Here is a 26518-nt window from a genome sequence, read left to right on the forward strand (position 1 = left end):
TGTTTGCTTTTGCACCTGTTGCTAATGAAAGTCTGGATGGTCTCTTTTGTCTTTGGCACTGAGAACTCAATGTCTGTTTTTTCCCAAAAGCAAGCTGAAACGTGGACTCATCTGACCACAGCACACATTTCCACTGTCTTTTGGATCATCTGAGATGAGTTTGGACCCAGAGAACTTGGTGCCATCTCTGCATTAAACAGATGTATCGCTTTCTCCTTGCGTAACAATTGCTTGATGCAGTGGCAGACTGTGTTAAGTGACAACGGTTTTCCAAAGTACTCCCAAGCCCATGTGGCTGTATTTAACACAGTAGCATGATGGTTTCTCATGTAATGCCATCTGAGGGCTCGAAGGTCACGCACATTCAACAGAGGTTTCCTGCCTTGCCATGCACTCAAAAATAGTTTGTTTTTTTGATGCTGTTCACTTTATTTAAACAACTTATTTTGATTCAACACCATTGTATTAGGTTTCTGGTTCAAATTTAATTGCTTCATGTTAAATTGACTTGAAACAATCACTTTTTTACTTATCTTGATGTTTTCATATTAAAATAACATGTTTTGATCAAGTAAACTCAACCAGGACTCAATCAAACAGGACTTTCACTTCCCATCATGCTTTGCAAAGGGGCTGATCTGGGAGAGTAAATGTTGAAATAAAGTGTTATTTTAAGCAGTTTTTAGCAACATGAGAAAATGGAGAGACTTTTTAATGTTTACTGTTCTATTATGTTGGCATTTAAAAGTTTTTGTTATGTTAATAGCTTGGGTTGAGGACCTGCCAACAACAATTAAAGTTGTTTTAATAATAAAAACAACTATTTTGGGCATGCCATAGATGGAATAAAACCATCTTCTGGCTAACAACTAACAATAAGAGTCTTTGCAGAATAAAGATTTTGTAAAAATTGTTCTTGAACGTGTCCACTAAATAGACTAATCAATTAAACTGGATGACTTGTTTTAATTTCTGTTTGATATTAATTTTAGGATAATTAAACTTAATGGTTTTGGACAAAATTAAGAATGTTAACCTGATTCAACTAAATGGCATTGAGTTAACCTTGTGTAATAAATTTAAGTTAACTGAAATAAATAATGTTAATTAAATGCAACATAACCAAGTTACATGGAACTTGTTGTAAATCCAACGTATTATTTATTTTGAGTGTACATGGACTGAGATTTCTCTGCATTTTCTGAATCTTTTCACAATATTATGTATGGTAGATGATGAAAAACCTAAATACTTTGCAATCTTGCATTGAGGAATGAGATTTTTGAATTGTTTGACAATTCTCTCATGAAATGTGTCACAAATTGGTATGCCAAACCCAACTTTGCTTGCAAAGACTGAGCTTGGATGCTCCTTTTAAACCTAATCACGATACCCTCACCTATTGCCAATTCACATGCTAATTGTGGACTGCTTCAAAACAGTTTAACTTGGATATTCTATAATCTTTTCACATTTATTTTGCCTCTGTCCCAACTTTTTTGGAGTGTGTTGCAGCCATCAAAATCATATATATATATATTATATATTTTTTTAAAGAAGTATCTTATATTCACTAAGGTTTATTCAATCAAAAATGTATATATATATATATATATATATATATGTGTGTGTGTGTGTGTGTGTGTGTGTGTGTGTGTGTGTGTACACTGTTACACATTAAGTTTTTTCAGTTTTATATTAAGAAATATTCTTTTTCAGTTGACTCAAATGAAATAAGTTCACAGAACTAACACTGTATAAATACTAGTTTTTAAACTCAAACTGTTTGAAGCAATCGGTTTCCCAAATGAAATTCATTTCCATGGTAGTTTTATGATAACGTACTGTATAAAAAAAAAAATTAAAAAAAAAAAAAGGAGAGCTGTAAATTTACAGTAGAAGGCTGTAAATTAACAGTACATTACTGGCAACCACAGCTGCCAGTAGATTACTGTTATTTTACAGCACAGTTTTTTTTACAGTGATAGTGTAGGAGTCATATAGACTACTGAACTACATACAGACTACTCTGCTGCAGAAGTCTGATTAAGTATGACACCCACGGTCCAGGTTTGACATCATGATGTCTGGCTACGAGAACCAATGTCTTTCAGGGTTGTTGCCACCCAACCTGCTCCATATGGGCCATATTTGACTTGATAACATCAGCAGAGATGAAGATGACTCAGATTTTGATTCATTCCGCGCACAATTACAATCAAATGACTTCAGGAAACCATGGTGCATAAGTCACATGGACAATATTTTTAGAGCTTGTGCAGAGATTTTATAAAATATTTTGTGAGCTTGACAGCTCATAATACAATTTAGCATCCAGGTTTATAACAACATGAGTAAATAATGAAAGTATTTTTAATGCTTATTATTAATTAATTTTTTCTTTAAGAATGTGAACTGGCATATTAGCGTGGGTTGAATTTTAAAGGGAACCACATGACTACATTTCTTTTTACACAAAGTTATGATTGTGCCTCCTTTACTACCTTTGTGTGATTCTGACTCCTACACGCTCATGTGCAGGTTGCCTTAAGTGCACGCGGTACTGCTCATAATAGCAAAAATACCAAAAAAATATTTCATTCCTTTTAAAGTGACCAATGCTTTGAGTCGCTCACGGCCATATTAATGTAATTTTAATATGCCTCTTTTTCAGAATTAAGGCCTAAATTTAAAACTAATTAGATATGCCTTTCCATTCCCATTCCCAGAGGAACAGCTCTACGCTTGTGGAAAATTACAACCTCTGTGAGCTTCCCTGTTGGACGCCATTGTCATATTCTTTCTGCAGAGACTGGGATCCAATAGGGGGCCTTTCTCCCTCCAGACGCTGACTTTCCGGTGGCTGATTGACGAGAAAAGAAGGGATGACTTGACTCAATGCAGCGTAACCAGGGTAATCTTCCAGGTGATGATCCTATTGGGGGAAAGGGGGACATAGAGAAACCGTATTCTGTTTTTGCATTGATGCCTGCAGACCCTCTATCAAACTCAAATGTATTTTTTGCCATCTTACCACTCCTCCTGATTGTTAAGCTCAGTGCTTTATAGGGATGCTGGCTGGAGGACGGCCCTGAAAGATCTAGAGAAGCTGACGAGTAAAATCCATTGGGGCTTCTGTGATGTTATCCGAGCCCCTCGCAGTCTTCCTTTTGAACTTGTGCTTCTGAAAAGTAGCAGGAGCAGCAGGTCCAGCCAAAGCCGATGCACCTACGGTTTTAATCATGTGACGCGTGAGTGGACTTGTTTGGTTGTTTTGCTCTTTATTTGAGTGGTGTTATACATCTTAATGTGTCCGGTTTAAGATTCCTCTGTTTTTTTTTTTTCTTCGCTGATATGTGGGACCTAAAACATATTTCGCAGTACATCCGGTATGACATGATTAAAGAGACTCTAAAGTTTTATGCTCTTTGAAGAGTAGCTTTGAATGCTGAGACTCCTGAGGCCCCTGTGGAGTGGTATTATCCACTGGTTGCTGCAATAATTGGATTTCACAGTGTATTATTTTTGCATTAGATTTATAATTCAGTCGCGATAACAAACACGCAGGGAATTTACTCGCATTTACTTCCAAATATGTGCCTTTTCATATATTTTTGTTAAAATATCATATGTCAGTATACAAATAATACATTTCAAACAATGAGGAATAACTGTGCAACATCTCTGTTACCCATTTATGGCAGATCTGACACCACGTCAAATGTGTCAAAGCTGCCTCTGATGCTCAACCCATAAAACAGATGACTTTGAGCTGTCAGCACATACTTCCTTCCTGTGTTACATGCTTGAACTCCCCAGGTATGGTTTAGACTTTGACACCATTTTACTCCTGCCTCATATCCTTCCTCTCATTTCACATGTTCATTCACCTGATGATGAGGCCAAAGAGTTCAAAGGTATCACAAAAAGATTTGAGAGACTTTCAGTGGCGAATCAACATCAAAGTCAGCATCAAAGTTTGCCACGGCTGAGTGCAACAGTAGCGTTCCAGAAGTAAACAATATAATTAAGTGTAAACCTGCGGAGATGGACCTACAATGACTTCTGAGGTTGTTAAACAGTGGTGTATGCTTCTTTAGAAGTCAGATGTTGTGTGATTTCAACTTCATTTTTAGAAAATGTAATCATTTTTAAGTTTAATTGTTGAATTCTTTGTAATAATCCTTAAGCGAGAATTGCGAGGAAATGGGAAAACAGCAACTGAACTCAACGGTGACTGTCCATTCTTCTTCCTCTTCCTCTTCTTCTTCTTCTCTGATGCTTTGCTTCATGAGTACTAAAAATAGAAGTATACAGTAGCTCAATTAATATTTTTGTAAATTAATCTGAATTTAATTCAGACTATAAATAAAGCCATTTACATCCTGCATTTCCGCTCTTCACGTGAAGCATGTGACGCTGGAATACTATAATGGGTTATTGTGATAAAAGCTATCCACACTGCATTTTAATCAGCATGCTTTCTTGCAGTGTGGAATCTGTGGATGGCTTTGTTTACTATAACATCATTGTTGTGTTGCTCGCTTATAGCAACTTTGTAATGTGCCACTGAAAATCTCTCAGTGATAAAAGACATTAAGTACACAGTCTTGTACTTTTCCTCTTTTCTTAATTACTTTTTTTGCTTCACATCAAGTGTTGTTATTGGTCTCAGAGCTGGTTAGTTTATTTCAAGTTTAAAACTAACTGTTTAAGTAAAAATTTTTTAAATGCCTCTGAAAAACATTAATGGGAGAAAAACTTCCCCAATCAAAGCCACTTAAAAAGTGAACAGTGACTGTTGGGTCATTCCGTGTCAACTCAACCAGAGGTCCTCGGCTAAAAATTTTGATTTTTATAATCTTTCTTTCTGGTGAAAGAAATACATAAATAAAGAGAAAGCCAAAATATTAAATGTCATGAATGTATAATTACTGAGTAATTCACTGTTTTGTAGAGGGGGGTCAAAATGACAATTTTCACATGAGCTTCGGAGCCAAATTACAGGTGGTAAAAATGACATTAGAAAGATGGCAGCATCATTATTTTATTTTTACACAGAGTTTGGTAGGTCTGTTACTTAAATCTGTTTAATTTAGCAATCTGTGTTGCATTATATGCCAACAGTGACAGTTCAAAAATGGGAAAAAACACTTCTTGTGTTTTGTGCCCCAAGTTTGCATGCCTGTAACTCAAGAAGTATTAAAGATACCTTAATGTCCTTTTAGGTTCTAATTCTTAATAAACTTTTCTTTTGGAATCTTCATTTTTAAGGTCCTATATGGTTCAGTCGCATAGATATGGGGATTCCAATGTGACTCAGTGTTCAAATTGTTGAATTTTACCAATTTTCAAAATAAAATAATTGCATACAACATCCCTCAAAAAATATTTTTCTGAAGATTACATGCCTGTAACTCAAGAAGTATTAATAAAAGATACCTTAAAGATCCAGATTCTAATTCTTAATAAACTTTTTTTTTTTGGAATCTTATTTTTTAAGGCCCTATATGGTTCAATCCCATAGATATTGGGATGTCAATGTGGTAACATGTAGTAACGATACTGTGTATTTGAACTCTTTGTAGCTTCAGAAGCTGTTAAAATGAACAAAATCCCTTCTTCCAAATATCCCTGAAACTGATTTAAATACATTCTTATAAATACACTTTTGAGAGCAAGTTAATGTGCCTCAACTTGACCATTTCAGTGGACATCATTAATTATTTATTCTTCAGACATTCCCCTTTAAATGCAAGTATCAGCTGTGGGCAAAGTGAACAACATTTGGTTTGTGACCATTGAAAATGGGTAAAATTCAACTAATTGAACATGGAGCCGCATTGAGATCCCCATATCTATGGGATTGAACAATATAGGGCTTTGAAAATGAAGATTTCAAAAGAAAAGTTTCTTAAGAACCAGAATCTTAAATCTTATTGAGATAATACTTTTTGAGTGACAGGCACTCATATATTGAAAAAACAATATTTATGGCACTCAGACAGGTGTATTCTATGCAATTGTGTTGATAGAAACAAACAGAGATACATTTCTAGTTTCGACATTATTTGTTGTTGAGATTTTCATCTTTAAAAGAAATAAGTATGAGGAGCCAGTTTGCAAAGTGACCGACATTTGGTTTTTGGCCAGTGACAATGTGTACAATTTAACTCATGAAACCGCATTAAGATCCATATCTCTGGGATTGAACCATATAGGGCCTTTAAAATGAAGATACCAAAAGAAATATTTGTTAAAAAAAAAAAAATATATATATATATATATATATATATATATATACACACACAGGTGCTGGTCATATAATTAGAATATCATCAAAAGTTGATTTATTTTTCTCTAATTCCATTCAAAAAGTGAAACTTGTATATTATATTCATTCATTACACACAGACTGATATATTTCAAATGTTTATTTCTTTTCATTTTGATGATTATAACTGACAACTAAGGAAAATCCCAAATTCAGTATCTCAGAAAATTAGAATATTGTGAAAAGGTTCAATATTGAAGACACCTGGTGCCACACTCTAATCAGCTAATTAACTCAAAACACCTGCAAAGGCCTTTAAATGGTCTCTCAGTCTAGTTCTGTAGGCTACACAATCATGGGGAAGACTGCTGACTTGACAGTTGTCCAAAAGACGACCATTGACACCTTGCACAAGGAGGGCAAGACACAAAAGGTCATTGCAAAAGAGGCTGGCTGTTCACAGAGCTCTGTGTCCAAGCACATTAATAGAGAGGCGAAGGGAAGGAAAAGATGTGGTAGAAAAAAGTGTACAAGCAATAGGGATAACCGCACCCTGGAGAGGATTGTGAAACAAAACCCATTCAAAAATGTGGGGGAGATTCACAAAGAGTGGACTGCAGCTGGAGTCAGTGCTTCAAGAACCACTACACACAGACGTATGCAAGACATGGGTTTCAGCTGTCGCATTCCTTGTGTCAAGCCACTCTTGAACAACAGACAGCGTCAGAAGTGTCTCACCTGGGCTAAAGACAAAAAGGACTGGACCGCTGCTGAGTGGTCCAAAGTTATGTTCTCTGATGAAAGTAAATTTTGCATTTCCTTTGGAAATCAGGGTCCCAGAGTCTGGAGGAAGAGAGGAGAGGCACACAATCCACGTTGCTTGAGGTCCAGTGTAAAGTTTCTACAGTCAGTAATGGTTTGGGGTGCCATGTCATCTGCTGGTGTTGGTCCACTGTGTTTTCTGAGGTCCAAGGTCAACGCAGCCGTATACCAGGAAGTTTTAGAGCACTTCATGCTTCCTGCTGCTGACCAACTTTATGGAGATGCAGATTTCATTTTCCAACAGGACTTGGCACCCGCACACAGTGCCAAAGCTACCAGTACCTGGTTTAAGGACCATGGTATCCCTGTTCTCAATTGGCCAGCAAACTCGCCTGACCTTAACCCCATAGAAAATCTATGGGGTATTGTGAAGAGGAAGATGCGATTATGCCAGACCCAACAATGCAGAAGAGCTGAAGGCCACTACCAGAGCAACCTGGGCTCTTATAACACCTGAGCAGTGCCACAGACTGATCGACTCCATGCCACGCCGCATTGCTGCAGTAATTCAGGCAAAAGGAGCCCCAACTAAGTATTGAGTGCTGTACATGCTCATACTTTTCATGTTCATACTTTTCAGTTGGCCAAGATTTCTAAAAATCCTTTCTTTGTATTGGTCTTAAGTAATATTCTAATTTTCTGAGATACTGAATTTGGGATTTTCCTTAGTTGTCAGTTATAATCATCAAAATTAAAAGAAATAAACATTTGAAATATATCAGTCTGTGTGTAATGAATGAATATAATATACAAGTTTCACTTTTTGAATAGAATTAGTGAAATAAATCAACTTTTTGATGATATTCTAATTATATGACCAGCACCTGTATGTATGTATATATATATATATATATATATATATATATATATATATATATAAGGATATTAAGATATCTTTAATACTTCTTGAGTTACAGGCATGCAAACTTGGGGCAAAAACAAAAAACAAAAAAAAACATAAGAAGTGCTTTTTCCGATTTTTGAACTGTCTCCATTGGAGTACAATGCAACAAAGACTGCTAAAGTAAACAGATTAAAGTAATAGACCTACCAATTCTGTGTAAAAATAAAATAGTGATGCTGCCATCTTTATAATTAATTTGGCTCCAAATCTCATGTGTGTGTGTGGATGCTGAACCACAATACAAAGAATTAGTTTCAGTATATAACTTAAGCATTTTTCAATAAAAATAATCATCTGAAGAATTATTATTAAGAGTAAGGAGGAATTTATGTCATCTAGACAAACCATCTTAAACAAACAAACAAAAAAGAAAGAAAGGTATTCGTGAAAAATCAGGCATTTTTATAAGCATCTTATTTCTCGTTTCATACTGTTATGACACCCTACAGCCTGTTAGATGTCCACTCCTGCACTATGGAGGAAAGTGTGATGTGTAGAGATGTCCAGTCCTGAATTGCTAAGGAAGCATATTTTTCTAGAAGATCCATGGTGAAAGTGTCTGCTCTCAGCAGGAGTAGCACTGGGAAGACTGCTGGGTGATGTGGATAAGAGAAACGTATTGATGTTGAGATGCCCTTGTTGAAGAGGAAGTGAAGAGGAGTTATCTTTGGTTTCTGAGGAAACCTCTCCAGTGCTTTCATTGTTCCCCATAGCCTTCTTGTCTTATCAGTAAGATGAGGAAGTGAGGAGAGCATAAACTTCTACCCTTATCACTGAGAAAAATGAATGAGAGCTGGAAATGTGACTCATCAATTGATCAACAACTAACTCTTACTCTTACTTGTGCTCAAGGTGGACATTTTGATAGGACTATTTTAAAGATTTGTTTTTAATAATTATTTAAACATTTGCTGTGTTGCATTATAGGAGGGAAATGCCAATTTTGCATTTATTCATGTAGCAGACATTTTTTTTTACAAAGCGACTTACAAATAAGGAACATTGCAAGCAATTTATCATAAGCCACAATATTTGCAGTACACAATGCCAAGTTTCGAGTATTAGCTAAATTAGTATGCAAGCCAGAGCAGAAGTGGAATGCAGAAAAGCATAGAGAACAAGATTTCATGATGTTTGATTCCTTCAAATAATTGTGAATAAAAGAGGTTTGTTTTGTTGTTTAAAAAATGTGTTTTTTAATAATTCCATGGAATAATTTTATGTTTGTGAATTATGATACAAGTATGATATAAATTGTTTTAATTAGTTATTTCTGGGCCTTATAAAATTGCAATACGTATGGATATAAAAAAGCATGGTGGAAAGTTTGGGTGATGAAATAAAACAAAAATGGGAAAGAAAATTACACCTGTATTTTTCATTGGCTTGAGGAAAAACAATAGGTCTGACATTTACACAACTTTTATTCTCTTGTTTGTTGCATTGGACCACAATAACATTCAATATCCAAAATAATTACTTTTAACACATTAGTAGTTTATTAATCATGCAAACCATAATGGTTTAATGTCAATGCAGATGGGCACTGATGATATGGAGCCTTGTGATTTCAGATAGACCTGGGGCCAGTTGCGTTGACATATCCATTATGTTTTAAGAACTAGTATGACCAACTAGTGGTTAGTCAAGGGGCAGTCAGTTTTACTTATAAGTATCAAATTAGACCAATCTACGTTTTTATGAAACTGACTTAAAACAGTTATGAACAGTCTTAAAGAAAAAATATGACAACTAACTCGTAAGACTAGTTTTAGCAGTTTATGCAATCGGCCCCTGTTCTTTTCTGTTCCACAAGCGCTTGCTAGAAAGTCCCACCTTGTCAGAACGCTTGGTTTCACACAAGTGTCTGAAATAGCTCAAGTCTGCTGGGGAGAGTGTCGACATGCCCGGCATTATACCACCTTCAAGGTCAAATCTGGATGTTGGGCAGATCTGAGAGGTGTGGGGGGGTGGGGGGTGGGGGTGTTTTGATGGGTTTAACATCTCCCAATTCCCCAGTAATTGTAGGGCAGAAGTTCTCTGCCTCGGCAGCTTCAAGGTCAGACTCATTTAGCTGTTGGCTTTGAATTTCGACGCAGCAGTAGCCTGTTTCATTTCATTATTATTTACTTATTTTGGTGTCTGTTGTTAGTGTGCGAGCTGGTAATAAACATTCCAGTGCTATTACTAAGAGAAATAGATATGTCAGTCATCGTGTGGTAATAATAATAATACAGTGGGCTGCTTATGGGAGTTTGCCAAGAGCGTTTGACCATTGCCCATCTGTTGAGTTGGCTTAATGAATCTCTTATGTCCATTTAGTGAAGGAACTGTGTTTCAGCACAAATGAAGAAAATTAATGGATCGAGAATGAAACAGAATGTGACTGAAAACAACACATTATTTTCCAAATCATGAAAACTTTCAGGTTTTAAAGGTCATGTTTTGAAAGTTATTATTATTGACAGGTCAGTAGAAGCAGATGGAGATATGATGAAAAAGATTCAAAAATCAAGAAAAAGAAAGGTAGGGAGAAAGAAAGAAAGAGAATAAGAAAAGGGTAGATAGGTAGGAATAAAGAAATAGAAAGAAAGAAAGAAAGAAAGAAAGAAAGAAAGAAAGGTAGAAAGAAAAAGTTACGTTGGTAAAAGAAAGAAAGAAAGAAAGAAAGAAAGAAAGAAAGAAAGAAAGAAAGAAAGAAAGAGAACAAAAAGATAGAAAGCAAGAAAAAGTTACGTTGGTAAAAAGAAAGAAAGAAAGAAAGAAAGAAAGAAAAGGTAGAAAGAAAGAAAAAGTTACGTTGGTAAAAAGAAAGAAAGAAAAAGAAAGAAAGAAAGAAAGACAGACAGACAGACAGACAGACAGACAGACAATGTAGAAAGAGAAAAAGTTAGGTTGGTAGAAAGAAAGAAAGAAAGAAAGAAAGAAAGAAAGAAAGGTTAGAAAATGTGATAAGAAAAAGAAAGAAAGAAAGAAAGAAAGAAAGAAAGAAAGAAAGAAAGAAAGAAAGAAAGAAAGAAAGAAAGAAAGAAAAAGAAAAAAACAAAAAGTTAGAAAGAAAGAAAAATTTAGGTTGTAAAAAGAAAGAGAAAGAAAGAAAGAAAGAAAGAAAGAAAGAAAGAAAGAAAGACAATGTAGAAAGAGAAAAAGTTAGGTTGGAAGAAAGAAAGAAAGAAAGAAAGAAAGAAAGAAAGAAAGATTAGAAAATGTGATAAGAAAGAAAAAAAGCAAAAAGTTAGAAAGAAAGAAAAAGTTAGGTTGAAAGAAAGAAAGAAAGAAAGAAAGAAAGAAAGAAAGAACATTAGAAAATGTGATAAAGAAATAAAGAAAAAGAAAGAAAAAACAAAAAGTTAGAAAGAAAGAAAAAGTTAGGTTGGAAGAAAGAAAGAAAGAAAGAAAGAAAGAAAGATTAGAAAATGAGGTAAGAAAGAAAAAAAACAAAAAGGTAGAAAGAAAGAAAGAAAAAAAACAAAAAGGTAGAAAGAAAGAAAGAAAGAAAGAAAGAAAGAAAGAAAGAAGAACGGAGGGAGGGAGGGGAATAAGAGGAGGTAAGAATGGAATAAAGAAAGAAAGAAGCAGAAAAAGTAGAAAGGAGGAACAAAATAAAAAGGGGAAGGGGGAATGAAGAAAAAGAGAACAAGAAGATGAAAAGAAGAAGGAGGGAGGATGAGGAAGTAGGGAATTAGAGGAGGATGAAGGGAAGAAAGATGCAGAAGGGAGAAAGAAGTAAGAAAGAAAAGGAAAAAAGAAAAATCACCAGATCTTGCACACACAGTATGTAAACAAAAAAACGTTCCTCAATCTACAATATTCTCACTAACTGTTCTTTTCTACAAGAAAAACCACACCAGAGTTTAACAATATATAAACGTCTGCAAGCAACAGAACAATCCATCTGACCTCCTGGACATCACAGCTCTGTGTTCTCAGGTTCCTCAGTGTGGGAAAGTTCTCTTTTGTTCTGAACTATAAGTGAGTCTCTCCCCATGTGCTAATGGGGGCATGATTAATTGTACAAGCTGTTGCACCTTATTTTTTCCTCACCAAAAGGCAAGAAACAGTCCTGTCTGAGACATTTAGTCACCAAGTAACTTGGTTGATGATAACATTCATTTTGAGAAGTCTCTTCTGAAAGACCGGCCGTAATGCGCTAAATAAAGCTAAACACATGCTTCGCAGTTGTATTTCGAGAGAGAAAGTGAGATGGCATGTGCGAGAGAGAGAGAGAGAGAGTGAATCTCATACCACTGAAAAATGTATCTCACCAGCTAAAAGCAGATGGTGGTTCACCAATGCCTGAGCAGATCAACAGCACATCAAAGAGCGTGTGATCCTTCAGCAGATGCTCAGAACAGAGGCCACAGCCCTGACCTGCTGTGCCAGAGATAGCTCACGAAACATGTTCAACCTATGGGATACAAGAGCTTTGGCTCGTGGTTAATCAGTGTAACCCTAGCAACAGTTTGTCCCACTCCAAATACAAATGAGTCTGATGATCATCATGAGAACCACGAACAAGGCAAAGTGAATCGTGGAGGTAAGCGCTCCCACACTGGGCTTATGGCTCTCTGACAAGGCATTTATTTCTCGAATCTCCTGTTTAGACTGGGAGTGATACGTGTGTCGAGGGGAGAAGGACGTTGGAAGGGTCGCGGTGAGCTTAGTTGTTATAGTTCATCTGAGTTTCAGGCCGCAGCTCCACCGGTTTCGAACCACATATACTGCTCCCCGGGCTCTTATCAATGAAGGATAGGGAGTGATTTACAAGCTCTGGGGGAGCTTGTCTGGTGAAGTTCATCTGACGGAGCTGGAGCCCCTGATGTGGGGGTGGAGAGAGAATGTTTCTTCAGCTCGTTAAACATTTGTGGAGCAAGTTCTCTCCCTCTGCCAGTCCTCCTAAATCTGTCCACCTGCACGACAGAGCCGAAGTTACTCACTCAGCGTACTCTGTCAAACTCAATTCCCCACAGTCGCTGACTGTGTGTGTGCGATTGTGTGTACGTTTTACAAAGGAAGTGTGCGCTATATACCTCTCGGTCTTCGATTTCCTCACACTTTTTGGTCGATGAAAGAAAAATGTTGAGGTATTGTTGTTGGTGGAATTTCTGATTCTGTGTAGTCCACTATGAACTTTGGGTAAGTTTCAAGGGACCACTAACTTGTATTTTGAGGGTGTTTACAGACTAAACTATTGTTAGGTGACAATAGAATTTGCAGCACATAACATATGTGCCCATTGTAGTACAATTCCTGAACAAATGACTCTTAGGAGCTGGTTCTTTTTAATTAGTCAGAAACATGCAGAACGACCATGGCAGCCTGACTCCTAAATGAATTAATATAGTGTATTAGAAACATACAGTGCACTAGTGTAGTTTGATTCCTCTTATGGGCTGGTTCTCTTTTGTTTAATTTAAAAACATACAGCACAACCATGCTGATTCCTGAACAATTGACTCTGACTTTGAATCAAAAATATACAGTGCACCAGTGTGGTCTGATTCCTGAATGAACGACTATATGAGCTGGTTCTTTTTAGTGAATCAGAAACACAGGTGTTGTTTGATGTAGTTTGGTTCCTGAACAAACTACACCATAAACCCGAAAAAGTTGGGCTAACTCAAAAAATGTGAGGTATTCAATTATGTTGTTCACAATTTTAAGTAAGCAGAACTATCAAGTTTTGAGTTTGTAGTAGTTTGTAAAGATTTAGATAATTAACTTTTTTATTTTGAGTTCTTGCAACTCAAATGAGTTATTTACTTCACCGTAAACCCTAAGTTGTCAGAACTCAAAAAAGTTGAATGAATTTTTTAAAGTTAAGAAACTCAACGTTTAAGTAAGATTTTTATTTTGTACTCATACATTTTTATTGTTCGTAACTTGAAAAATTTGAGTACACTAATTTATACATTTTACTTAAAGTTATCAGGTTATTTCAAGATAAACATTTTGCTAGCTATAACCAAAGTCCCTTTCAAGGAAAGTCTGTTCACTCGGCGGGCATATTTGCAACGCCTCCGGGCAGCTATTTCGGGCATCCAAGACCAAGTCCTATCTATTTCAATAGGGGAATCCTGAAATCTCAAAAACTGCTTGGGGAACTCGTAATTAAATAACATATTTCAAATCAGCAACAAAATCTGACATGAACTGTCCCATAAATTTTGTTTCTTATTCTCAAAAAGCTTCTTTTTCAGGCTAGACGAGCCAATGCGCATGTGCAGTCCTAAGCGCGAGTCTCAGGTTTCTATGGGAACCAGAGCCTCTAACGACAGCTACAGTGATACAATGACTATCAATCAGCGATTGGTTCTTTTGCTTAGAAGGCAGGACGTATTCCGCCATATTGCGCTTTGCAGTTTCTCCCATTCATAACTAATAGGAGTGAACAGTCTTTCTATATCTATAGTCTTTGCTATAACAAACTAATTCAGAAAATGCCAACTTGCTTATATGTTAACATGTTAACAATAGATGGTATAACATTTACTGAATGAGTACAGCAACTTAAAACATGTAGCTGATGGTGCGTTCAAGTCATGTCGGGAATATCGTATTTACGAGCTGAATGCACATGAACACCACAACAATGTCGTAAACACGAGTGGGAAGCTCTGGATTTTCTTTAAGTCCCGATCTGTACGAGTTGGGGCGTGTCAGTGAGAAGCATGGCGAAATACCACAATACTTATAGGTATATAGCAGTGACATTGTCAGGCTTTTCTATTTACAATGAAGTAAGCTAATTCCCTGCACAAAATATGATAGCATTATAAGATAACAATATAATATGTAATGATACAGTTTACAGTGGTTTCATAAATTAATTAAAAACATAAAAGAGCAAAACACACCTGATGCACATTCTTTGCTCTTCATTTTCTAGAAGTAGAAGTGCTGTTTTTTTGTGTAGTTAATTAAGAGAAGGTACACCGCCATCTTACTCTGACGAAAGTGACTTGAATGCACCTACCGTCGTAAACGAACTTAAATACGAACTTCCCAGGAGGACTTGAACACACCATTACCTGCTCTCAAACCAAGCAGCATGTGCCACTTGATGGTAACGCTCCAAAAACCCACATTAACAGAAACTCTTCTAAATTAGCATAACAAAACATTAATCACTACTAAATCTGCCTTACCATTAATCTTGCACAAAAAAAAACAACAAAAAAAAAAACATTATATAACGCTTAATTTCAACATTTACTCTCCCTTTTGAGTGCCATGGGCAAAGCATGCTGGGAAATAGAAATCCCAGCCCAGTTTCAGTTAAACTTAAGTTAGTCTAAATTATAAGAAATGAGTTCATTCAACTCAAAACAATGAAACAGTTCAGTTTACTTGAAATATGTCAGTGCTGTGAACTCAAAAGAAAAAAGAAAGTTCTAAATACTTATAACAGTTAACTGAACTACTTTGTTTAATTTAAGTTTGTCCTACGTAAACCAATTAAGTATTTTGTGCTTAAGTGTAGTATTTAAGTGTAGTTGGATTCCAGAACAAATATGATTCTTATGAGTTGATTCTTTTTAGGAAATCACACAGATAAAATGTACTTGAATGAAGACTTAAGTCATTGTAGTTACTGACTTGTTCATATGGCAATGTGTACTGTAATTGAAGATATTGTATGCATTATGTGTTTTGTCTGTATTTTATAAAAATAATTGAAACGGTCCCATAATTTGCAATGAAAGCACATTTCTTTTTTCCCAAATAATTGTTGCTAAAAAGCATTAAAAGAATTGTTAATTGAACAGTTAAAGAACTAACTCAATGCTCACCTCATAATAGTCATATTCTTTCTTCAGCCGCAAAAACTCACAAGCTGCTATTAGTTTCAGCATCTGAGAGAAAGTGTTGAACAGTGACAGCAGTCTTTTTTTTTTTCTGGAGTGTGTATTATTATATGTGTAGAGGGCAGTGTTACTTGTGTAGTACTGTATATTTAAAAAGCATTTACATACAGTAATAATATGTCTGCAGATGGACAAGCAGTTATTGAAAGACATGTTCTTTTTTCCTCTTTTATCTGTCCAATCAATGTTATTTACAGAGTTTACAAGGGTTTACAAAGGGTACAATATACAAGGGTACAGTTCATCAAAATTCCATAAAAGGATTGTGAATAGCAGTTTATCACACAATGTCATCAGTTGTGTTGTTTTATTTTCTTGTATTCTGTTCATGTTTATTTTGTTTTTGTTTCACTTTTTTTCTTTTTTTTTTTTCAGTGAAAATGTGCTCATGTACGGTTCTGAGAACATGACAAATTGTTGCTCAGACTCAGAGAAGATAACACGGGAGGGATCCTTCCCCTTCCTGTCTCCTCTGAGTCGCTAAGCCAACCATATTTTAAGCTGCAAAATTGGATGGAAATTCACAGAGGTATGTGCTGGTCATTAGATTAGCCTGTATGATTTATCGACTGTCTGCACGATAACAACAGCACAAGCCCATTAAGGTTAAAGATTGATATGGGGCCTATATATTAGTATTTGTAACAAAGAAACTATGGTTAAGAGTTTAAGCTGTAGAAAAATAACTCGACTGACAAGCTACTCTGAATCCTTAATAAACTGACATCATTCTATTGTCATTTATAAGATTAATCAAAGAATCTTGTCTCTTATATTCTTCTCATGTTCATATAAACTGTCATTACATCATGTTTTAGCTGGCTTTCATTTGCTATGACCCGCAGCTGCTTTCTGATGCTGTTATTTTTCGTTTCCCCTCTAATCCAGGCACTGGCGAATTGTTCTTTTCGATTTAAATAATCTGAAAACATATTCTTATCTGGATTATATTTCAATTCTCTTCAAATCCAGCACTCAAGGTTACTATGGGTCTGTCTATGCCATCTGGGTGAACGTGTTCAAAATGCTGAGCCCGGCTCCGACTGCCAAAACAGGCAACAGATGGAGGGCGCAAACAACCAAGAGCCTGTGTGCTTTAGAGGAGGATTAAGAAAAAACTCAGCGCCTGCACTTGTATATTCTTACCATTTTGAACAAAACCATCATGTACAAATTTCAGATATTCTTCTGCAGACCTCGGATGAGCTAATCTGCTTCGGACCCCCCGATTCCTGAGTTCCACCACCCACCATGACTTTCCACATTCCCCGCCTTTAAGTCAGCCAGACATTGACCAATGAGACAAAAGTCCCCTAATCCCTGAATCAGGCCCAGTTCCTTGTGAATGATTCAATTTCCCTCGTATTGTATCCAAACAAGGACTCAACATGTTCCAAGCCCCTGTGTCCTTGTTCTTTGGCGTCATGATTCCCGGTTTTACCCCCTTTTTGACAGTGAAGAGATCCCTCAGGGGTGGCAGTATCGGAAAACATGTCATTCCCTGCTCAACCTTGCAGTCCTCATTTATGTCCCATTACACAATTTTCCTGGTTAAGTTAACATTATATAAAAAGAGACACCAAATACAATTCTATTTTGTATTTTTACACTATGTGATGTTCTATTTATTAAAACCAAGCATAAATTTTATCAGGTCAGTGTTTTTACGCATTTTTACATTTATTCCAAAATAATAACTAAAGGCAGTAACAATTTAAACAATAGATATTATTTATAAACTAATATTCAGCTTTTCTTTTTAATAGTCAATTTATTTTCAGCAGTTATCAAGCTTGTACACACTATTCACTCAGAGACTCACGGCCACAAAGATGTACCTTTAATTTCACCACGCTGATTGCTCACTAAAACCCCCGCAGTCATCATGTTTTCAGGCCATTTCAAGTTTGATTTTGACATGAAACAAAGCGGTGATATCTAAGTGACAGTTGTTTACTTACTTTTTAATTAGTCTTCCCATTAACGCCATCACTGTCTTCATTCAGGCCGATTCGACGAGAACGCGCACGAAAACAAGAGGCGGGATTTATTGTACGAACCAGTCATGTCCAATCGTAACCGATCATATTCAATCATAGCGCGACAGAGGCACTGCCTCCTCTCACGTGACTTTCCCCCATTCATTCTCATTTACCCCCCACTCTGCTTTGTTTCTGTGAGCTGAAGGGAGGCACAAGAGTTCCCGCTGTAACTTCACCTGCGGGTGTCGCTGTTTGACAGTGTTTCTTTAGAAAAACGAGTGACTTTTACACTTTTTAATGTCAAATTTTGTAAAATTTGCATTGTTTTATTTTTGTAATATCGATTGTTTTCTCATCCAGTTTTTTTGAGGAGGCACTGCCTCCCTTGCCTCCTTGGAGGAAATGCCCCTGCCATATATTTTGTTTTTATGTTCCTGTGCTCACTTTTACTGATTCTAGACAATGACGATCATGAATTGCATTTTAATTAAGAAAAGATAAACATATGGACATCATCTCATAGTATTCAACTGAATCCCCTGGTTTGGTCATACAGAGGACACTCACATCTTCTGCTTGGACCTTTAGACAGTCTTTACCAGAGGCAGTTTTACAGAGCAGAAGCACATGGATTCAGGTTCAAAAATAATTGGCCTTGGGTTGACCGGATCGCTGAATTACCTCCCATTACAGGAAATCGGCCTTGATGTATATAAATCACATATGTCTTACAGATGCTCACTCACAAACCCTGAAGCATCGAAAAGTCAATGTCAAATACAATCCAGTCGACATTTTCATACACTACTTATAACCGTCAAAGAAAATTGAAGCATGCGGTGAAAAGGATAAGATGGGAAAGTATTGACTTCCAAGCTTCTTTCGAGTGTCAAGGTATTTTTTGTGACTAATGCAATTACTGATAAATAATCAATTCGTGAAGGCAACTAAAGTAAAGTGCAATCAATTGGGACTAATTGACCAGCTGTTTCAGTTTAACTGGGGTAATTTTAGATATAATTGTTGCCAACACCTATATAACCTTGTGACCCTGAAAAGTCTAGTAATTGACCAATTGATGAAAAGAATCAATAGAAGACATGTGCTACCACTCAGAGCTAATAGTGCTATCATTTGCTTTATAAGCATAGGACCATCTGGGATCTTGCAGTCCTTGACCGTGGAGTTTTGGGCTGAACTTTTCAGACCTTTGACTTCTTGTAACATGATTCATTGGGTTCAGACAAGTGAACCTGCCTATTAACTCTACAAAAAGGGTTTCCTTCTTTCATTTTTAATGAGCAATGGTGCACTGCTTCAAGTCAGCCCACTGAAGAACTCAATGGTTGTCCTGCATTCTTGGTTGAGTTGGTTAGAACCTCAGCATAATGTGCAGCCTTTGGTCTTATATAAAGAAAAGCAATAAGGTTGTACAGCATTCATTTGATTTTGGCTTCCATTTTTAGGAATCATACGCATATCCTGAAGTAAGTTTCAGGTGTACACTTGCATGACCCATAATAATATGTGCCTGAGCCATGCAGTGCATACTTTATGAATTCAAAGCAACCTCATTTGTTCTTACTTAAGTGGATTGTCTTCATTGCTGTCTGCTGTTCTGAGGGGATTGTATAATAATAAATAAAAGAAGATCCTCTTGATTCATCTTTATTCTTTGTAATTTACGTCTCGCCATCTCTATGCAATGGAATCGGCACTTCTCTTTGAGCCTTTCGTGTTATCCCACATCACATTTCCATCCCAATAAACTGATAACACACATAATCCAGACTTTATAACACTACATTCAACATTCATCCTTTATAGTGTAAGGTTTTTTCTCCTTCAGCTTTCAAGACCAAAAGACTTTAAAATGCACTGAAAGGAACATGTTATTACTGCAATAAATCTCACCATCTAAGCAAAGTACAATAAGCAACTCATAATTCATTACAAAGAATAATGAACCTGTTATATTTGGTCATTCATGAAATATTTTAATATCAAACATCTGTTGAGGAGTGTCAGCCTCATGTAGTTAATATCAGTGTTGCATTAACACAAGATTTGTGGCCACCATTGTCCATTGTGAACAGAACAGACAGGAACAATATGTTGACATGTAGGAAACGATGTATAAAATACATTGTTTTCATTTATATGATGAGAAACAGCTGTTGATCCAACTGTGACATTTGGCACTAAGATTGGACTAAAATTATGACCTAAATTCCACTTGGACCCAATTCTCTGATTGATGTTATTTGTACTGTATCCCTCTAAAACTAGTGTATATTTTCAGAGATAATGCATATTAAATCTTCCATGCATTTAATAGCCCGAATAAAAACTCTGTGGAGAATCTGCTGGTGTTTCCTGCTGTGCTGAAGTGCCTCCTACAGACAGGGCACCCTATGGCCTATGGTATTTCTGCCCCAAGCGCAGAACACCACGCTGGGCTGCTGTTGTCGAGGGTGGGCTGCTGGGGAGATGGTAATGACGCCCTTTACTTGGAGGGCCTTGGGAACTCCTGCTCCCAGTTCTTTGAGACTTCTGCAGGCTTCTTGACCCCTGGTGGGCTTTATAGAAGCTTTCTACAGCTCAGATGCCCTCCTTTCTGACTGAAGATCATCCAAAGTTAGCTGGTTAGTCTGCCTCTTTGAGCTTGGTAACAACACCCCATATCTCAACATCACTGTGGATTGTACACCAATAAATCACGAATACATTATTCATAGATGATATCAGAACTGAATTATTATAGCATTACCATGTTATCAGATGAGATTGGAATGTTCTTTTTTCTTTTTAGATCTTTTAGCTTTATATTTTCTCCCAAGACTGCATTAGCGTCTGGCTTGCAGATGAGATGGGGAAATTAGTATTTATGACCAGTTACGTGAAATCCGCAGCATGGGGTAAGAGGTTTATTTTTACTTTAATATTAAGCTCTGAGAGACTATTACTACTGAAAATTCAGTAATATCACAGAACCGAGGCCTTTGTTTGGTTAAGATTGACTCCATTTTAGAATCAAACTAGGAGGTAAATGAGATATTAAATGTTGTTCAGAGCTGAAAGACGATAATGATATACAGACTGAGGATTTTTGTTACTAGTAATAGTTCATTCTATGTTCTAGTGTTTGAAAAGTCAACAAAATTTACTTTTAAGAGATATACAAATTTGAAACTATTCTTTGTCTTCCAGGAAATTCGCCAAAAATATTGATGACTCATCCTGCACTAGACACATTTTTGTCAGAATGAGAATGTCCCTCCCACTAATACCATCTGTAACAAACTGGCAAATAGCAAAATCATGGTGTATGACAGTGACATAAATTTCTGTTTCAACAGTACAGGTGTTTTCAAACTTTTTGATGCCCAGGAGCCACCAAATACGATGATCCCTTTGTAAAGGCAGCGACGTATTTTCCATTTTTTCGCCCCTCATTTAATATTGTCACTTTTATATTGTCATTGTACTAAAGAAGCTATTATATTTTCACAATTATCTCACTATTAGAGTAATCTTAGATGTTTTATTTCTTACTGTTAGGCTGCCAATACAATAAAATGATTAATCTCATGATTTCTGAAAATAGAATAAAATGGTAATAATATCAAATTTGGTAAAAGTGTTCAAAATGGTTGTGATTAACATATTTAATTCATATTTTAAGTTAAGTTTGACAGCTATTTTTCTTTTTCTCAAATTGTCTGCCGTCTTCCAAACAACCTCTTGTGGATCCCCTGTGGATCCTCAGACCCCAGTTTGAAAACCCCTGCAATAGAAAATATGTCAGCCGGAAAGAAAACTGCACTTGTCAAGTGATATCATGGGGTCTTTAAAGTTGCATTTGTATATTAATGATGCTCACAAATTCATGAATATAATTTAGCAAAGAATAGGGCAACAATACACCAGCCATGTCTTAGGGTACTTAGGGAGTTATGATGAAAAGATGCATTCATTTATCAGTCAGGCTGACCGATGGAAACGTGACATTTTATGAGCCCTCATTCATTTATATGGCAGACATAACGACATCTGCTCAGTGTGCAGTACGCAAACAACCTCCTTCTCACAGTAAGATTTACTGAGGAACATGCAGAACCCATGAGAAACAGATCAACAGGGCCAGAATCAAAGTGATGATAAGTTAGCCCATGGGCAATGGGGTGCTGATGGCAGAGAGTGTTGTGGGGGGGGGAGAAAGAGAGCTGGAGTGTCAGCGGTCCATTGAACTGCAATGCTGAAAAAGACCTTATTTCATAGTGAATGAGCTGTTCGATATGGAATTGAATTAGAGTAAATTGGAGTCTCAGAGACAGAGGCACTCACAGAGAGAGGGTAAATGACAGTGAAAGGGGGGAATAAAGGGATCGAAGGAAACATGAAAAGGTATTCTAAGTGAATTTGAGCTGTACAGGAGAGAGATTGAGAAAAATGGAAGGGATGGAAGATGAACATGGTTGGTCTTTTAGGTGTTGGGGAGGTGCTGCGTTGGTCACCAGTAGTAACGGTATCATGCAGTGACTGTAATGAGACTTGACTAGCGGCTGCTGAGAGAGTCTGTAATTACAGTCAGAGTTAGCTCTTAGCCCACCAGTTAATAGTAACACCCCAAATCTCTCTTTTTATCTTGCTCTTTTTTTTTCTTTTTTTTTTTTGCTTTGTGTTTTTTAATGAAGTGTATTTTTTCATTTTGTATGTTTCATCATACGACATATCCTCTTTGGCAAATTAGAAGTTAACTTTAAAGAGATAGTTCACTCAAAAATGAAAATTATGTCATAATTTACTCAGTCATGTTCTCCCTAAACCATATGATAGTCTTCTGATAAATGCAAAAGTAGAAGTTTTGAAGAATGTTCAGGTTGTTCTTTTCAATACAGTTAAAGTGGATGGTGACCAGGAGGTGTCAAGCTCCAAGAAGCACAAAAATACCATAAAATATCATGAAAATAGTTAAAGTCAGCTCAAACTGTATCATGTATGTAAATGTTTGTATTTTTGAGAAAATTACATTTATGCATGGTTAGTGAAAAAATACATTTTTAAAGCCACCGAAATAAGGCCATAAAACACTGAACATTTGTTCACAAAACTTTTGCGAACTGGATCTCGTAGCCTAAAGTTATCACTACTAAATTATTTGAAAGTCATTCTGCCCACTCATTCACATAAAACAATATATTGTTTTAACTTTTGTTTATGTTTAGTTTTAGAAAGGCTGTATGCGAGGGAGTGACAATGGCCATGAATATTGATGAGTTTCACACCTGGAAAGACAAAGACACTTCCCTCAATGGGCCTATCAAGGTGAATGGGACTGTGACTACAAGAAGGAATGTGGGAAGGTTGGAATGTCTTTATTGATTGTTTGCATTTTATTTACAACACAACATAATCAAAATATACATAATGAAGGTCAAAGGCACATTATTAAGCACACTGATCTAAACACAGAGACTTGAACCGTCATGCACCTTTGTGCCATTCCTGAAACAGTTCCTGTTCAACTTTAGAAATAAATAAAACATACTTGGCGTTTACTTTTTCTTTTGCCATGCACTGAACAAAACACTGCCCTGCCATCAGAAGTCAGCGATGGAGCTTATTTTACCATGTTCATGTAGAATATCAGTCCAGTGTAGTTGGATAGGTTGCTGATGTTGGTATAGTGCTCTCAGAGAAAAACAGTTTGAAGAGACTTATGTGAAAGTTTGAGTCAGCAGGACTCATCTGTGGTGCAGGTATCTGGTCACTGTAAAAATAAATGAATAAACAACTGTGCGCATGTTGAAATCAGGAGCAACTATATCATTACATTAGCAATCACTAATATTGCCCACTCAAAACAAATTATTTTGTAGTCGTAAACACATTTATGCTTTGTACGGAGTGAGGCCGGTGGCATGAGTGTTAACTAATGTAACATTAATTAACACTCACACCACCGGCCTCGCTCCGTTCCCATGGCTTTCGGCCCCATCCTGCTTACCACATGTATAAAGCATAAGTGTGTTTACGACTGCAAAATAATTTTTTATTTTGAGTACCTGGTATGTTTCAATTATTTTGCCGCACCGGCTTCGAGTTCTCACGGAGGAGCTCCAGAAGCATAAAAGGAGGAGCGACAACAGTGAAGGACGAGAGAGGACCAGGCTTGGACTATTTATGTTGTTGTTTTATTATGTTTTTACACGGCAGTCGTGCGTGAGGGGCTGCCGCTTTACTTTCGATTTGTTGTTTGTTTATTTTGATAAATAAAGTGTTTGAACGTTTGCCGGTTACTGCCTCCTTCTTCCCTGAACAGCTAACCTTGTTACAGTACGCATTATCATACAGTACAAAAAAATTAACATTTTAATCATATTTTTTTTTTTCAAAACTTGAATGTGGGTATGTTTCATAAAAAAAAAAAAAAAAAAACATTTCGAAAAAAAAAAGCTGCGAAAATTTCATTTTTATCAAAGAATTTGTCCATATCGGATTCAGAACGATGATTAAAACATCGCGTCTGTCGACACCCCTAAAGTGTGCACGGTCATTTTCGTGTGTTTGACATTTTTCATGCTAACTATAGGCAGTTTTTATTTATATGCTGTTGAATGTTTGATGATCAAGTTAGCTCACTTGTGTATAAGCAATCTTCTATCTGCTCCTGATTTCTTGTTTTTGGATTTAGAGATGCTGTACTGTTTCAGAAGATGCGTAACATCATCCCCCACCGTATAACAGTGAATTTTATTTTTAGGTGAACTATCTCTTTAAATTTCTGGCCGATGGCTCAAGACCAAATTATTTCTCTCAGTTTTCTGGTGTTTCTGTTATTTTCTGTAAAGAGGAAAATTAAATCGCTGTCAGCAGTGATTTAGTAAGCTAACACCAGCCTTTAGTCAAGCTAATTACCACAAATAGTTTATGCCCGTGCATGTTAACAGCATTCACTATACATGCAAATTGGTGCCGACAAAAAATCACTGGAGTAAAATTGAGGAATATGACCAGTGAAGACAAGTAAGATTCTGCCATTTGGAAACCATTTTAATTCCCTGTTCACATAGAGTGCACAAATGACCCGTAGGCCCATGACTCACTCTAGTCAGTGATTTCTGAAATCACAAACTGTGAAAGACACATGCCTTACGCCCATATGCTCGACAATCCTCTCCACTGCTTTAAAACGTAGTGATTTCATTTCATCAGTGCTTTGGAAAGCATCGCTGCTGCCAAAATTATGATCTCCCGAGGAGATGATATATAACCTATAACTCAAGTCTAGAAAGTGAAGGCTACTCTCGGTGGGCCTAGTTATTCACAAGGCATTTCATTTGGCCTGCATTTCATGGTCATTTGAACAGACTCTCAATTTTTTTCCCCCTCGTTCTTTCTGGCAAAATCTTTTGTTGTACACCCCACACCCCCTCTATTGGAAGAAAAAGCTTGGCATCATTTGGAGCCAAAGTGTGCTACCAAGCTAATAAAAAGAATCAAGGTCTTTCAAACAATTGCCTTTCAGTGAATTTGTGTGTGTGGGTAGATGGGTGGCTATGTGTGTGTGTGTGTACGTGTGTGTGAAAGAAAAGGAGAGAGAAACATAAGAACGGCCATTTAAAAATAACCAATTATGAACATATGAGGTGATCCATTTACTTCACCCATTTTTTATTTTTCATTTAGGCCTTTTGTCTCCTCTCACAACTCTCTTTGTGATTATTCTTTAATTACAGAGTAATTTTTTTTTATCTGTTTTCTTTCTCTGATTCTAAAATCAGTTTTGTCACTGAGTACAGTTTCTGCTGTGTTATCTATTGGTTTTGTTTTTCATGTTTCTCATATCTCGCTCCGCTGATGGGGTCATCTGTGATGCATTTAATTATTGTTCCCACGATAAATCTAGCATCACACGCCAGATGTTTCCTGCAGAGAGATGGCATCAAAACCAGGACAGAGACAAAAAATTATGACGCACACTTTTCCAACATTTCCCAAATCGCTCTTTAATTTTGTATTGTGCACAAACAATGTTCAGTGGAACTCAGGCACACATAGACGCACGTAAAAATACACGAATGCGCACTGCAGTGAAACGTCTGACTGACAGCTGCCTGTCTGTCGTGATGTCCAGTGAGTGAGAGGACCAGACAGCTTATATAATGCTGATGATCCTGTAATATTTTCCCTCATATTCCACCTGATCAAAGCCGAGGCTTCTCATTAAGCCAAAAAGCATTCTGATTTCTTTCCATGTGTTCGGAGCTCACATTCAGGCACTGTACCTCAAGAGTTTAATTATGAATGTGGCAGGGGAGGGGAAAAGAGTTTTGTAATTGACAAGGTCTGGAAATACATATCGCAACCTTGAGAAAATAAATTGACAGATGTGAGAGAGGATCATGTGCTGGGCGTAAGCAGTTTAGGGTAACCGGCTCTCTGAATGAAGACATCTGGTGGGACAGTGAGGATGCAGACTATAGAAATAAAAAGAAATAAACAATATATTAAGCCTCATGTTATGCTTGAGGTCTGAGAGACCCACAAGGCCCTTCAATATATCAAAAACATACTTAACATAAAAAATATATATATATATATATAAATAAATTCAACTCAATTATCTTAAAAGGTAAAAATATTACATTATTTGTGTTTGGAG

Source organism: Ctenopharyngodon idella, chromosome 2, assembly GCF_019924925.1.
Source record: "Ctenopharyngodon idella isolate HZGC_01 chromosome 2, HZGC01, whole genome shotgun sequence".
NCBI lineage: Eukaryota > Metazoa > Chordata > Actinopteri > Cypriniformes > Xenocyprididae > Ctenopharyngodon > Ctenopharyngodon idella.